At 36.0% G+C, this 16081-nt stretch overlaps 1 pseudogene; it reads left to right on the top strand.

The window, feature by feature from the left end:
• Nucleotides 1-4651: 4651 nt before the first annotated feature.
• On the top strand, nucleotides 4652-16081 carry LOC149231414 (putative disease resistance protein At4g33300; annotated as a pseudogene).

Below are 16081 nucleotides of genomic sequence, written 5' to 3' on the forward strand. Positions count from 1 at the left end.
CTTAGTTTAAAGAGCCCGAAGAGGCAATATTTTTTTTTGGATTTACTGGAATTCTGAAGCTGATGAGATCACAAAAGAATTATTTGTAAATATATATGTAAATGGTTTTGGTCATGAAAACCAAATTATCTAATAGAAATCTACTTGCTCTGTTTAAAAAAAATAAATAAAAGGTTAGAAAGAGAAAAACCATTGTATTTTAATGATCCATGGTGTTAACCATGGTATTTGAGCGACCCATGATTTTTTTAGAAGGGAAAAAGGTTATAAAAGAAGAAGGAGGCTTGAGGAAAAAAGCACGTGATAATTTATTTGTTAATTGACAAGGAAGCCCCAAATATTCCCAATTTTTTTTGTTGAAAAACACACCCTAGCTAGTAGCAATTAGTTTCGGTGGTTGCACAATCACCCTAGTTATTGATCATTGTAGAAGAGGTTGAATTGATTATTCGAGGAGGTTGAATTGTCTACTTAGAGAGGCCTAAACACCAATCATGGGAGGAGGATACATTCTTCACTTAAAGAAGTTGAATTGCAAAATCATAGAGGCCAAATTGCCCTATGACGGAGGAATAAATTTTAGAGGTCTGAAGAATCATTTCCAGAAGGGCCAAATTACACCATCCAGGAAATTAAACTGCCATTTGTAGAAGGGTCGAATTGTAGAATCAAGGAGCCAAGGACCAAGGGTATTTTCCAGGTTATTTCCTCAAAAAATCGATGTAGTTTCCTCTCACAGGGTATTAAAAAACTATTGGGGTTTCTTGCAATAAATATTATATGTAATTTATGTGATTTCGAGTTGCATTTTTATTTGAAATTTCGGCAAAAAACTTATGCTTTGATTCTTGAAGATATTTTCAAAAATTTTTAATTAAATAAGACATATTATAATGGTATCAAAACTAGTTGTTATGCTATCTTGAGGGGTTATTTTGTGAAAAATGCTTCCAAATCAATTGCAACATGAATCGGTTTCCTCAATGGGAAAGATATATACAAAATTACGTAAAAAAAATTCAAAGATTATAACAAGAGCTTAACAAAAATGATAGATCAGGTTGGAGCATTGGCATCCCAAATGTTAGTTGATGCCAACAAAAATAATTACTATAGTCCAACTAATCATGAATACGAGAGAACAAAGATTGAAGTATTCCCAAAGGTAAATAATGGTTTAGATAAAAAGGTTGAAGCAGATGCAGCTCAAAATGACAATGATCCACCTAAATTAGTTGTCGAGACACCATGCACGCTGCTTCAAACACACATGTCGTGACACCATGCAAGCTTCTCGTATGAACAACATATTTCGTTTTTACTCAATTATGCATATGCAAAGGTAATTGTAGCTAGTTTACAAACTTGGTGGAATTAAAAAAAAAAAAAAAAAAATTATCCAAAAATGCTCGCCCCGAGATGCTTTTATCAATGCAAAGCTATTTTTCTTATTGCAAGAGTGGGGTACTAAAGAATAAGGTTTGGGGTTAATAACATGATCCCTTTAGAATTTCTACAACCTAGTTGCATAGGAGGGAAGGTGCAATATTCACTTTGAATTTTATATCAATTAATGTATTCCACAAGGAGATATGGGAACCGATGAGCCATAAACAACAAGATTACAAGTTCTTCGTCCTCTTGATATGATTTCACATTCTAAAAGTGATCTTCATCAATAGAATGTGCCTCCTACCCTACGATATTCTTTGTTCACAAGGGTATGCTATATCACTCTCCAACAATTTGTTTATGTTCATATTTATGCATTTATAATGCTTGCATAATCAAGTAGTGATGGGGATGACTTGGGTGATTTCTTTGTTAATGAACCTAAGTTTGTGAGTAGGCTTGTGACATTATCATCTTATGAAGATACAATTCCAAAAGAATTTGTGTCCAATTGGTGGCATCATTAAGAGGTTCTAAGCCTTGTGGTGTCTCAACCCCAACATATTTATATGGTTCATTAGACGAGGCCAATGATGTTTGTGCATTGAGGAGGCATTGTATGCCTTATATCACTCATGATCAACAAAGGTCAACATCATTAGTAAACATACTTGCAAATCTGCTTCTCGATGGGTTTCTTGATTTGCGTGCTATATCTCAGTTTAACCCATCAAGTGATTATATTTTTGGCTCTAAAACACAAACAACCCTTTAAATATGCAAAAATATCTGTGCATTATTGGACCATGTAATGTAATGGAATCCCATGTTACAAAAGGAATATGTGCAAGTCGTTAACAATTCCTTCAAGCATTCACATAATATATTTTGTCCAAAACCATTAGCTACTAGGAAAGAGAAAATTCATGCTAGACTTTCAGGAATTCGTATCTCAAGACTATGCAATGTACAAAAATAGGAGAAAACAAGAGGAAACTTCACATGAGGAAAACATGGATTCATGCATAAAAAGCCTAGCCAATGAAAAGGAGTAAGTAGAGTATGTTGAAAGGATCCCTGAAATTGTAGATGATTAGGAAGATGATGTTTTTAGGGGATTCAATGATAAATTTGTATCTACTATTAAGGAAATTCGGCATAAAAAATGAAATTGGAAGGAAAACATGACTAGCAATAATAGGGGCAGTGTAGAAGATGTTTCAGAGGTTGTTCATGATGATAGTGTTCCCAAGGTTGATTTGATTGTCTCACAAGATGAGACCTATGATGATAAGATATCAACTGATACAAACTATAATGTTCATAATTTGCAGCCGACAAGATGGAAGACATAATAGGAGTTGTAGTGCAAAGAAATGAACTAAATGAAGTTTTCAGTGGGCTTATTAATAAAGTACCAAAATCAATATTTAGAGGAGATGAGGCTATGACATTAATACATGGTTATAGGTTTCTCTCGGTTGTATATTTTTCTAGTCTCGAGGATGTGAGTTTCCATGCTGTAGTAAGTCAATTTCTTGAGGAGAATAAATTTGAAGCCTTTACTAATCTCAGTAAGGAGCTAGTGTTTATTATTGGTGACCCAGTAATGACAAAATTATAGGGTTGACGATGGATCCAATCTGTCAATATTAACTAGGGAAATGGATGGCTACAACAAGATTCTTCTTATAATAGAAGTTTGGTTGCACTCAAGGTGGGAAGGATGGCTTGCATAAGGGAATTTATACATCACCCTGGGAGAATATTCTTTCTCCTTCAAAATGTGAATTCATAATTTGCAGGACTCCGAGTTTACCTTTGCAGAGTGCATATAGTATTAGGATGCAAAGAGTTGAAACAAATATTGGGTTTAAGTCTTCAGGTAATGGGAATGCCAATTTCCTAATATGGCCTTGGGATTCAAGAATTATTATGAAGGATGGATTGCTTCACTCTATGTTAGAATGAGTAAGTAATGTTAGAGTTATTTGTGTTAAGATGGTACAACAATCATATTCTAGAGAAATTTGCAGTCATAATTGGGATCTTGCTATTGATATGCAGGTTCTGGACTGCTTGAGGGAAAGCAATCTCAGGAAGGGAGGACTATAATTTCCCTTTCCAAGAAGATCAATTTAATTGTTCATTTTCACTTGGGGGTGAAATCATGGAGCTGGGTTACATTTTTTTGGTGAGAGATGACGTGTTTGGGTGGAAAAAGCGATGGCTCGATCAAGCTCCTCAAGCGATAAAAAAAATAGCTCGATCGAGCATTAAAACTAACTCTTGATCAAATTTTAAAGCTCAATCGAGCTTTATGGTTCAATCTATCCCTAAAGCTCCATCGAGCCTTAAAGCTGGAAAATTTAAAATTTATGTAAATAACAATAATGATATGAAAACTTTAAAATTGTAAGTATTTGATAGTTTAAAAAAACTATTGTTGTTGCTAATTACATTTGAATGGGTAATTAACAATGGCGTGGATTAATTTCTCATTGCATTTCTACAATTTTGATGTATAAATTTGAAAATGGATTCTATCCCCCTTGCAATCGAAATTGTAATATTCTTATATTTATAATTTGGTCACTTAGTTTTTAATATGATTTAAATTTTCTATGTTATCATTTAAATAATAAATTTATTATAAATATGATTCATATAATAATTTGATTAAACATAAGAAAATATATCAATTTGATTTAATAAATATTATGATTGTTTATATGAATAAGTGTAACTTAAAAATGTAAATTTGATGTTGTTCGAAATGCATATTTTATAAAATTTGTTGAAGAGTTAATAAAAACTATATCTATATATATATATATATATATATATATATCATATATATATATATATATATATATATAAAAAAATGCAGTAATATCCACTTGTTCTTTGCGAGATTGGGTGGGCAAACACTGATCACCCCACCCAATCACAGAGATTTATTTTCATCATTCGAACCAATTATATTTTGACACATTTCGGCAAAATTTTGCAGAATTTTGAGCCAATTTTAGTGACATTTATGAATAAAAAAGTTCAGTGTCATTTAAGTTGCAACTCAGGTGGAATTGTGGGGAATGTGGGTCTATGAGGCATTGTTCTAAATCCTTGGACGAGCAGGTGAATTATTATGGCGACAAACACCCTGGCTTCCCCTGGGCCTGCCCAGGAGAGAATGAGGAGGTTGTTGGAACGATTAACAGAGGCCATGGAGGCTTCCCTTGCATAGGAACAAGAGAGAATGACGAAGGGCTCCGAACAGTTAATGGAGATTGTGGAGAATATGTCGACCCTCTTTAATCAGAGAAGTGAGTTGGAGGACCAGGTGAGAGAGGCGCATCTGGTGCTCTTGGATAAAAAATGTGAGCTATTACAAAGGAAATTTGAGGAGTTACTGGCAGTCTTGGAGGTAAAAGTGGTTGTTCTGGACATTAGGATGAACACGCCGGAAGCAAATTTCGATAAAAGAGGAAAAATACCTCTTGAAGATATGGAATGCCATGAAAAATTGTCAGGAGCAACGAGGCACAACCGAACAAGAATGGATGGAGCAGGCGAAGCAGCTACACAAGCCAAGGCATTTACAGGTCTTTGATTTATACAAAAAGTGGCAATACAGAAGGAGGGTTTGAGAGTTTCAAGAGAAAATCAAGGATTTGATTGAAGTTCAAGGTTCGCCCAAAATTATCGGTCTTTTGTAGAAGCTAAGTGCATATGTCAATGATCTTCACAAACAATTCGAGGCGGCTAAAATCGCCGAACAATCCATCAAATCCAAATGTAAATATCCTGTTAGAGACAATGTGAGAGAAGATAATTGGTGGCCAAAGGCCTAAATTCCAGAGCATAGAGGATGCACATGACCAATTGCAGGAAAAACTTAGGTTAATATATTGGCCGACTTTGGTGGTTTTGGATGATGTTTGGTCGACATCAACTCTGGAACACCTGTTGTTTGAGGCAAAAGGATACAAGACAATGATCACAACCAGACAAGATTATGTAGGAGCAAAAATCACAGTGGAAACTAAATAATCACACACAACATAAACAAACATGAAGACACAGAGATTTTAATGTGGTTCACCCAACATCCACCAAACAGAGGCATCGACAATCTCATTCATCAACTGGAGGATTACAACAGCAGGATTACAACAACAGAGTTTCTCATCTGCTCTCTGTAGGAATTTACAGGGTAAGTTCCTCAGACAGAACACCAAAGGACACCGCTCACAAACAGATCGCAGATCAATACACCAGTACTTTTGACGTGGTTAAAACCCTCAAAGAGGGAAACAGTCCATGGCCTGAGCCAACGCAGCCACTTCAGGCAATTTATTAATAAAAGAATGAAAATTTACATAAGCTTCTCTCATGAACGGTTAACCTACAAATGACCCTCCATGCTCTTTAAATAGAGATCATGGACCAATCGGGTGTTAAGCCACGGATCAAGTGTCAGTAATACCGAGGAGAGAATGAACCTTCGGATCACTACATATCGTGACCGTCGGATTGTAAGTTACAAAATGTACATAGTAAAGAAACACACTTTACCTAACTCTATACTAGACCAAGTTGTACTTAACTATTTCCTATGTGTCGGAATATCCTAACATCCCCCCTTAAGAACAACTTGGGATAGGATTGAAGGATTTACAAATATGACACAATAGGAGAAGGAAGGAGGCACTAGAGCCTATCCCCCCTTAGTGACAACTTCCTGAACTCCAACCATAAATCGAAGTTTAGTGAACTTCGCCTCTGTGAGAGCCTTTGTAAAGATGTCTGCAACTTGATCATCTGTTGAACAATATTGCACTTCAAGAACATGGTCATGAATGAGCTTTTTGATGAAGTGCATGTGCAGTTCAATGTGTTTGCTGCACTGATGTTGGACTGGATCTTTGCATAGTTGAATGGCACTTTGATTATCACACCAAAGTGTAGTCGGATGCTGCTGCTGAAAGCCAAACTCTGACATGATCTGACGAAGCCACAAGGCTTCCTTACTAGCTTCTACGGCACCACGATACTCTGCTTCTGCTGAAGAAAGAGAAATGGCACCTTGTTTCTTGCAAGCCCATGTAATAGGTCCTGAACCAAGAGTGAACACATAACCTGCAGTAGACTTCTGATCATCAGGGTCACCAGCCCAATCGGAATCAATGAAACCAACCAATATAGGAGATGCTTCGACACTGTAATGAATCCCAAACTGAACTGTACCTCGAACATAACGAAGTATTCTTTTAGCTGCTTTCCAATGCTTTCACGTGGGTTTTGCATAAACCGAGCAACAAGGCCAACAACAAAGGAAAGGTTAGTATGAGTATGGGTTAGATACAAAAGTTTTCCTACAAGTTGACGGTATAAGGTAGCATCAACTTTAGGAGAAGTACAAGTGACTGAAATTTTGACTCCATACTGAAAGGGAGAAGGGGCTGGCTTACAGTCTTCCATGTGAAAATGGCGTAGAATATCATAGTCATACTTGGATTGGGAAAGGGCAATACCTTCCTTGGATTGCAAGACTTGAAGACCAAGAAAATAATGTAAGTGTCCTAAGTCTGTCATTTCAAACTTCCTTTTAAGTCTAGACTTCACATGGTTTATAAGGTTGGGATCACTACCAGTCAGGGTAAGATCATCAACATAAAGAACAAGAATGATAAGAGACTTGCCCACTTTCTTGGTGTAGACAGTATTGTCAGAATGACACCTAGAAAAGCCATTTTCTAAAAGAAAGTTATCCATTTTGGCATACCAAGCTCGAGGAGCTTGCTTGAGACCATAAAGGGATTTTTTAAGCCGACATACAAGGCTGGAGTCTGTTTGTATAAAGCCAATAGGTTGTTCCATATAGATTTCTTCATGCAAGTCCCCATGCAAGAAGGCGGACTTAACATCCATCTGATGGACTTCCCATTTGAAAGAGGTAGCAAGGGAAAGAACAAGGCGGATAGAGTTCATTTTGGCAACAGGGGAGAAGGTTTCAGTATAGTCAATGCCTTCAACTTTTGAAAAACCCTTAGCAACAAGACGAGCTTTATGTTTATCAACTTTCCCATCTGGTCCATACTTGGTTCTGTAAACCCATTTGCATCTAACAAGTTTTCGTCCCTTTGGTAGAGGAACAAGATCCCATGTATCATTTGCCAATAATGAATGATATTCTTCATTCATAGCTGCTTCCGAATCTGGATGGCCTGAAGCTTCTGCAAAGGTGTCAGGATCATAATTCACTGAAGCTTGAGCCAGTAAAGAAGAGGTTCTCTCGAACTGAGAACATGTACGTCGCTGATCTGTAGGATCACGGCAATATCACCTGCTGCATCCCGAGTAGCACGGACCCATTTTGGAAGCTGAGGAGCTGAAGGAGGATCTTGAGAAGGTGGGGGAGGATTTTCATCCTCGCTTTCATCATCTGAAGAAGAAATATTTTCAAAAGTAGAAGAGATAGGGAGAGGTGGCACATCCGCCGAACTAGGCTCGTAGGCCGATATATTTTCAACAAACTTTACATCTCTTCTAATGATAACATTTTTGGACTTAAGTGGAATAAGTCTATATCCTTTGACATCTTCAGAATATCCAACAAAAATACATTTTTCACTCTTAGGTTCTAAAGCTTTATGTTTCTCATCTGGAATATGGGCCCATGCTTCACTTCCAAAAACACGAAAGTGACTTACATCTGGTTTGATTGAGCTCCATGCTTCTTCTGGAGTGATATTCTTTAAAACCTTAGTAGGAGTGCGAATTATTATTTAATTTGCACAGTTAATTGCTTCTGCCCAATAATTAAGACTAAGTCCTTTAGATTGAAGCATACAATTAGCCATTTCCTTTAAGGTGTGATTCTTCCTTTCAGCTACACCATTTTGTTGTGGAGTATATGGAACAATATGTTGCATTTGAATTCCATTCTCAGTGCAAAAGTTGATGAATGTGTTTTTAACATATTCTCCGCCATTATCAGATCTTAGCTTAAGAATTTGATGTCCAGATTGTTTTTCAACAAAGGCCTTAAAGGCCAAGAACATGTTAAATACTTCACTCTTGAGTTTTAAGAAGTATACCCAAGTGCGTATGGAGAAATCATCAATGAAAGTTAATAAATACTTGTAGCCAGAGAATGAAGCAACTGGAAGTGGACCACATAAATCACTATGCACGAGCTGTAAAGGTGCTGAGGCGTGCCAAGAGGCACGTTTTTCAAAACTGTCCCGATGATGTTTTCCGAGTACACATCCGGAACAAACACCATCTCTGCAAGATACCATTGGAGGACCTGTCACCATATTTTCTTTACATAGATTCTGAAGAGAGCGATAGTTTAAGTGACCAAATTGCTCATGCCAAAGTTTGCTCACTTCATCATTATGAGCAACAAATACTGAGGGAAGATCTGATCACCCAAAGTTGTGAAACTTATACAACCTTGTAGAATCATCAACAATGCCAGTAGCTAAAATCTGTCTAGGATCTCTTAGGTCCTTAATTACAACATTGTGAGGTGAAAATTCAACGATTTTACCTTCACCTGAATGGGTTATCTGATATACAGATAGAAGGTTGCAGGATAAGGTTGGAACACATAATACATCATTAAACTAACCATTGTCTAGATGAACAGTTCCAGCCCCTACAACACTAAGAGATCTATCATCACCAACATATATATTTTTGGTGTTACAATCATTTAAAGAAGAAAACATGGCTTTGTTTTTGGCCATGTGATAAGAAGCTCCAGAGTCAATGAGCCACTCATGAGAATGAGAAGAAGAAGATACATTTAGTGCATAGCCAGACCGAGATGCTTGACAACCACATGCATAAAGTGCCATTCCTGAAGATGAAGTTGAAGTTGAAGTTGAAGATGGCTCCAAATGGATGTTATGCTTCTTCATTGCTGCTTCCAAGGCTTCCATCTTCTTAAAGCATTTGGATTCTAAGTGGCCATCTCGATTACAAAAGTTGCAATGTCTATCAGTCTTCTTCCATTTGTTTTTATTTGTCTTATCATTTTGTTGAAATGATTTTTCATTTTGAGGCGGAAATTGCTTAGGACCCTTGTTTGGTTTAGGACCATTCCTTTTAGGATACGACTTCTTAGGATTCTTTGAATTTGGTTGCTGCTGGGCGGCTAACGCTTTCTTAGAAGAGTTTCCAAGATGAAGAAGACCAAGGTGTAAGAGTTTTTCTTGTTCTCTTATTAAAGAATCACAAAAGGAATCAAAGGAAAGAGACTTGTAGGCTTGTCCTTGAGAAATGAAGGCTTCTCTTGTAGAATGGAAGGTGGAAACAAACACGAATAGGCTGGTCCCAACTTAGTAAGAATGGAGTAGATAAGGCTACTATCTTCTTTCTTAACCTTAACACCTTCCAAGAGAAGTCTAAGGGTCTTGAACTTGGACAAAAAATCTTCAATGCAAGAAAAATTATTGGGGTCCAATGTAAGCAATTCATTTTCAAGTTGATGGGCTTTAAGTTCATTTTTAATTCCAAAGACTTTAGTAATCTGTTTCATTGCTTCATCAGGAGTATCAAGTTCTGCAATATGGAATCTAAGATCTGGAGAAATAGACATCCCTATCAACCCACGTGCTTGGTCTTGCCTATTTTCCCATTTAACTACCTTGTCTTCATCTTTTGGTTTGGTCTCTTGGCCTGTGGCTATTCTGTAAAGACCTTTACTTCTAAGTAAATCCACAATGTAGGACCACCATTGGAAGTAGTTGGTGCTGTCAAGAATAACTTGGCATGGACTTTCCATTTAAAAAAAAAACTGAAGCTATAGATGCTGAAACTAAGTGTTTCAATGGAAAGACATCGAAAAATTAGGCTGTTTCAAAAAAACGGTTCTGAAAACGGCTTCCGGATGAAGAAGTTATGGCTTTTTGAAGAAAATTGATGAAGTCGCCGACGAAGTATGGGAATGTGCGGAAATGAAAAATCCGCCCCCACAAAATGGAGACTTGAACCCAAGACCTCTACTCTCATAAATTAGCTTTGCACCAAGTGAGCTATACAAAAAGTTTGAGAGAGAGAGAGAGGGGGGTTGATGCTTTGGGTTGCGTGCTTGCTTTGAGAAAGCTCTTTTTCCCTACAAAACAAAAAACACAAAACCCAACACGGACATACAAAAAAATGAACCTTGCGGCTCGAAGTTAGCTTTAGCCGGAAACTAGATATTTTCCTCAATGTTTCTGATTTTCCGAGATCACACTAAGGTGTAGCGGAAAAGAGCATACGCATGAGAAAAATCCTTCCTTTCTGTTTCTGATTTGCCCAGATCGCACAAAGTCGCAGGGAAAAGATCATACACATAAATGAAAGGTATAGATCCGGTAATAAAAAAAAGCTAAATAAACCGAAAACCGAAATAAACAGAGAGAAAATAACTGTAAACTGCAAATAAACATTGTATACCTCCAGATCTTAAAAATGACGCAGCTAGGGCTATCGGAAACCTTTTCGCGTGAAACGAAAGGGGTTCCTCACTGGAACAGATGCTCCCAACACAACAGAGCAGTCCTCTTGGCCTGAAAGCAGTCAAAACAGTAGATCTAGGAAACTGTAGTCGGATGCAGTTCTACCGACTTCAGATTTGGATCACCAATAGACGCGGCCCTCAAATAGCTCTGATACCATGTAGGAATTTACAGGGTAAGTTCCTCAGACAGAACACCAAAGGACACCGCTCACAAACAGATCGCAGATCAATACACCAGTACTTTTGACGTGGTTAAAACCCTCAAAGAGGAAAACAGTCCACGGCCTGAGCCAACGCGGCCACTTCAGGGAATTTTTTAATAAAAGAATGAAAATTTACATAAGCTTCTCTCATGAACGGTTAACCTACAAATGACCCTCCATGCTCTTTAAATAGAGATCATGGACCAATCGGATGTTAAGCCACGGATCAAGTGTTGGTAATACCGAGGAGAGAATGAACCGTCGGATCACTACATATCGTGACCGTCGGATTGTAAGTTACAAAATGTACATAGTAAAGAAACACACTTTACCTAACTCTATACTAGACCAAGTTGTACTTAACTATTTCCTATGTGTCGGAATATCCTAACACTCTCCCACTCACCTCACATCCCTCATACACATTTGCCTCTACGGGCTTACATTTTATAGCTGGGAGTAGAAACTGAATCATAAATTCACTCACAACAAATATAGGATGCAATAACTCCTCATCAAGATTAAATGGAGTCAATTTAGCAACAAATCCTATTGTTGTCACATTCACGAGATTTTCTCCAAATTTAATTAAAAGAAATCTCAACAGATTCCACCATTAGAATTACAGAAAATACTCATTTGTATAATATGCGTCTGTTGGAGGATGCTAATTCTCTGTCTCTTTTCTTCTTCTAGACTTTTGATAAGAGTTCGATTCCCACAATAGAAAATGAGGTTCTGGTTAAACATGTATGAATTATACACACTATCCATTATGGCATATGCCTCAACCTTTTCTCCATCTTACTCATCTTTTACGTAAATGCCAATTTTTCAATTAATACCCAAGTTTAAGACCTAAAAAAAATGCCTTTAATGTAGCTCCAGTAAGTGTTTTAAAGTCATGATTTATGTAGACAACTAGCACACATTTTAACTTACACTATAGTTATAGGTTGCAGCAGAGTGTAAGGGCTTACCACTTGACCTCAAGGTCATTGGAAGCTCATTGTACGGTAAGCCCAAGCCAATTTAGAGAAATGCTCAAAGAAAACTATCAAAATCTGAATCTATATCAGATTATCACAAGGAGAGTCTTCCTAAATGCTTGGAAATGAGTATAGACATGCTTGATGATAAACATAAACAATGCTTTTTGGATTTGGGGGCTTTTCTCGAAGGTAGAAAGTTTAACGTGGACATTTGGGTATATGTTCCCTAGATGGAATGAGCAGATTCTTTCGACATCTTGCTAGAATTTCCAAGTTGAAATCTCTTGAATCTCACAAGCTATCTAGAGTATATATTATGGAATCTATTTACATTTACTATTGCGTATGAATTTGTTTTGAATAGAATCATGTCTCTTTGGGGGAGGAAGGATGACTACACTATTCAGCATATCAACAGAGCTCAAAATTCCCAAGTTGATATATTATCAAATAAATGACTCATTTCTCAAAAGGGTTGCTGGAATATGGATGTAAAAATTGAAGCAGAAACCTTTTCCATTTAGGAATTCTCTCTCCTTGGTACATAACCTCTTTTTTCATTGCAGAATTCCTAGGTATGTCTTTCAAGGACACTGATTTTTAGCATATTTCGCATTTTCTTTTCTGGTGGTGGAAATGAACCTTTTTGGAATTCTGGATTTTTCTGGATTCTCTAAACGCTATCTGTTTATCCTTCTGGTTGATTGCTTCCTTTGAAGAACATATCTTTCTGTCTTTTCGCTTGTTATGGGGGATTTTTGGCCATACGTCATATCAGGACTTGCTTACCTTCCCCTACCGTTCTGTACAGGGTTGGTTATATCTCTTTATCCGGCTATATCTAGATGTAATATGATGTTTTAAAAAAATAAAAATAAAAATTATTTGGCGTCTTCATGTATGTTCTGTAGAACATGTTTACTTTTATCGTTGCCTATGAATTTGTTTTGATCATTGCTTCAGCCTCTTCATGTATGCTTCTTAACTTTAATTATTTTGCTTTTGGGCTTTGATATCCTTCGATAAATCATGAACATCCTAGAAAAATTGAGGCTTATAAATATTATCTAAATTGTATATTATATATATATATATATATATATATATAGAGGAATAACCTGTTTATAGAGTTTATTTAATCCAACGTTTCAGACTTTCAAGTGAGTCCATCCTCATGGGATACACCAATTGTTTAAGAGGAGATTAATGATGTATCATAGAGCTAATCTTAAGTATATATATAGTTTATGGAAAGGATCAATATGAAATGATTTAGTCGGCCATGGTTATTAGTTATTTTGGGTAGAATTACATATTCTTAAATAGTTTATTAATATATTAATAGAATTGAGGTTTAGATCCTTAGTGATTTAATTAAAAATGGAGATTCTATTATAAGTGATATTTTAATTAGATTTAATATTACTGACCAATATAATATATTGATTTAATATAAAATTAGGGTTAATTAGTTATTAGGGTTGTTATTTTTATTTATTCCATTTATTTAAATTATGAATCCTATTACAATCTTTTAATTTTATATCAATGGATTTCTTATGAGGTTATAAGATTATAATTAATAATATGTAAAAAAAAATTGAAGCTCCATCGTATTGAGATGTTTATTAGAGGTATTATGATTGTTTTATATTTTATAAAATTAAAAGAGTGACCTTTTACGATGAGCAAGTCTTATGGAGATTATTAGATTAATTCAATAATTGCATCTATGAATTAGGATTAAATTATTTAATATATATTATTTTATGATTGAGGATGAAATTGAATGTAAATGTACAATAATGAAGTTAATTTGTTGGAACTAGATATGATATGAGACCTAAATTATTTCTAAGGGACTAATTATGAGAGTTAATTATTGGGTTTTTATGATTTCCAGTAATGGTTTCCAAGTATTGCTTAGTTTTAATCCATCGTCCTGATTCAAGTTGTTTTTTCTTTTTTCTATTTCAATGGCTTCTTTGATTTTTCTTTTAAGATAATGGTCCTCTTTTTTAATTAGTTTGGCTTCTTCCATGTAGATGTAGTGTGAGGAAGAGTGAACATGTTCCGCTAAGGCAGATTTTGAGGTCCTTTCTCTTCGTAAGTTAGTGGTGTGCTCTTTGATTCTAATGTTAAAAGATTTGTTGTTTCACCTATATATTATTTACTGCATGAACAAGGTATAATATAAACACCTTTTTGATGGTTAGGGTTTATGGAGTCTTTAACAGAGTTAAATAATTGTTTGATGGTGTTAGGGGGAGTGAAAGCTACATTAATATTATGTTTCTTAAGAATTTTTGTAATTTTGTCGATGATACCTTTTATATAAGGAAGGGAGATTTTAGGAGTGATTTAATATTTTTGTTCTTTATCTTTGTTATTATTGTTATTCTTGCTTAGGGATTGGTGCATGGATTTACTAATGGTGTTCTTATTGTAACCATTTAGTTCAAATACTTTGTGAAGATGGTTAAGTTCAAATTTTAGATGGTCAGGGTCAAATATTCTAGCAGTCCTAGTGGTTAAGGTCCTTATGGTTCCAATTTTCTGATTAGGGTGGTGATGGGAATTTGCGTGCAAATATCTTTCGGTGTGACTTTTCTTTCTAAAGACTTGGAAACCAAGTTTTCCTTCTTTTTTAGAAATAGAACCGGGAGGGTAAGATAAATAAATATGTTAGTATCAAACTAGAGATAAAAGGGGCCTTTTGAGATACCATGATTGGTTTGGTTAACACAAGGTTTTAATGGGTTAGGAGTGGGGCCATCAATTACAACTGTGATGTTGAGTTCTCCTTTTCTCAACATGATGTAATGCGGGATTTATCCCTGTACATGGAAAGCCAGGATAACATTATCTCTCCTAAGAGGCTCTTCATGCCATCCAAAGAGGATAAAATTCCCACATAATGGCTAACTACTATCAAAGATCAGGCATCTCGTGCTTAGTTTGTTTCAAATTACATAGGGATGTCTGCTCATGAAACCTGCTTTCTTTCCCTTTCCATAAGAAACATTAAATAATTATGAATTCAATTTACTAATTTTCCAAGTTTACTAAGGTGTTTGATAAGCATTTTAATCAGCATCATACATTGCGTTTTATCTTTCTGGGACTTGTAGGTGCAATGAAAGGACAATATTGGTGTCAAATTGATTTTCCTGAGGTGGACGCTTTGGCATTATTCTTTTCTGCAAATCAATATTGTCTTCCAACATCTTTACATAGGACGCCAAAATAGAAAGTTCTTATAGTATACAATTACAATTCCGTCGGTGCAAATATTAGTGGGCTACCAAGATTTCCTTCACCTATTTGAATTAGGTCTCATTTTCTTCATAAGGTGATTATTGCTTCTCCTTTGTATGAGAACTGTAGGTTCTGTGAGAAGTTGGAAAAGTTGTTTGTGTGCTTATGTGACAGCCTTGGGAATAACACTCTAATGGATATGGAACGTGAGCCCTTTAACTTTCCAAACATTATGGAAATTAATATCGATCATTGCAGTGATTTGGGGGAATTGCCAGTCAAACTATGCAATTTAACCTCCCTCCGAAGGTTGTCTGTTACTAAATGTCATTTTATCCAAAACTTACCTGATGACATGGGATGGTTAAAGTCACTTTGGGTGCAGAGATTGTCTGCTTGTCCAAGCTTGTAGAGGCTTCCATCTTCCATTTGCAAACTTGGGCAGCTAGAATATTTAGATATTTCACTTTGCAGGCTTTTGCAGGACCTTCCCACTGAATTTGATCAGCTATCAAAGTTAGAATTGTTGGACATGAGGGAGTGTTCAATATTGAATGAAGTCCCTACAGTAATACCAAGATCTTTAAAACGTGTAGTCATAATTTGATAGTGAAAAGCAGTGCAAAGCATGGTTGTCCATAAAAGCATATACCCTTCATAACCTCACCATTGATGAGGTTCAAGTGATCTTTAGTTTGGATTGGCTTTACGATTGA

The sequence above is a fragment of the Pinus tabuliformis genome, chromosome J (assembly GCF_031772625.1).
Source record: "Pinus tabuliformis cultivar Carrire ecotype Pingquan chromosome J, CPIR1, whole genome shotgun sequence".
Taxonomy (NCBI): Eukaryota; Viridiplantae; Streptophyta; class Pinopsida; order Pinales; family Pinaceae; genus Pinus; species Pinus tabuliformis.